This window comes from Acanthisitta chloris, unplaced genomic scaffold (genome assembly GCF_000695815.1).
Source record: "Acanthisitta chloris isolate BGI_N310 unplaced genomic scaffold, ASM69581v1 scaffold20429, whole genome shotgun sequence".
NCBI classification, from domain to species: Eukaryota; Metazoa; Chordata; class Aves; order Passeriformes; family Acanthisittidae; genus Acanthisitta; species Acanthisitta chloris.
In genome coordinates, this window is record NW_008691135.1 from 1 (window position 1) to 1424 (window position 1424).

Genomic DNA, 1424 nt, shown 5'->3' on the forward strand with positions numbered 1-1424 from the left:
CTGCAGTGCACTCACAAATACTGCAGCTTTTCTTCTCTTCAGCCCCAAAACACTTCTGGAACCTTCCCTATTTCTCCTTTTTAGTTACTGCTTGTATCTAGCAGTGACTCCCAGAAGACAACTTCCTTGCTGGCCAAGGAAGGAGTGCACTATGGTCCTATTCATATGCCCTGGAAGCAGTACTGGCTCTGGAAGGTTTTGGGAACTTCCCTCCTGTGGTTTGACAGAGCTCACCTACATCGTCAGAGGCTTTCAGTGATACATCAATCTCACTGCATTTAGGAGCTTCCCAAATCCAGGGGTGTCTGAGTCTGGGGGGTGTGCTCAGATTGCAGGAAAGCCTCAAATACCAATTGGCAAAGTTGGAACACAAATAGGGATCCCCTGGTTAAAGGAGTCAGTCATCACCCACACAGAGTGTGGAGAAACACTTCCCTGGCCCGAGGCATTCCCTGTGGGAATGCAGAACCCACCAGGACCTCCTCTCTCACACATCCCAAACATCTCACCTGTGCTCTGCAGGATTAGGTGCTTCTCCGTACCATGTGAGAGAGGAGGATGAACAGGTTAAACATATAAACAGTTTTTAAAGGAATACAAATAAATATCCAGACACAAGATGCTTCAAGGTGTCTGCCACCATCTCCCACTTCCCCACAACACATTCTGGTTCAGATGAGGCAGGAGGCATTTGAATGCTGCTGGAAAAAAGTCAAGGCTGAAGCTTCAGGAGAGTTACCAGCACAGTCCCAGGCTGAGGAGCACAGACTGCCATGTATAAATACAGAAGCACACACACTTACATTAGATAGATTAGTTTTATCTAGACTTATACATATGTATAAATTACATATACATATGTGTTTGTATATACAGACACACATGCATCAATCTCAATAGTCCCTCTGTTGAGAAACATAATTCAAGTCTCTGAAAACATCCACCAATTATTTGGATATCCTTAAGCACAAGCAATGTGTTCTGATTGGAGTTTTCATAAATATGCATTAAATTCTCCATGGTAGTTACCCTTGTGGGAGTAACAACATAGTTGCATAAGTTACAAATTATAAGTACAGGCTTTAAAAATTATTTGAAGAACAGGTATAGCCAGTCTAAGTAACTTCCAGGACAAATAAAAGGGGTCAGAACAGAAAACCAGACTCGAGCATAACACAAACAAGTGCCCAGGACCTGCCCAGCCCTCCCTGCTGCCCAGAAGGCTCTTTTAAAGGCTCCTCTAATTGTGACAGGGGCAATGTCTGAAACAATTTGATGAGGCTTAACAAAGGCAGAGAATGTATTTGGTAACAGACTGAAAAAGGTCATGTTGCAAAATCCAAGAAAACCTCTCAAATTTGGGGACAGCGTGTTGTATATCTCTCTCCTAAGAAAATACCGAATACCATGAGTTTCAGTTCATC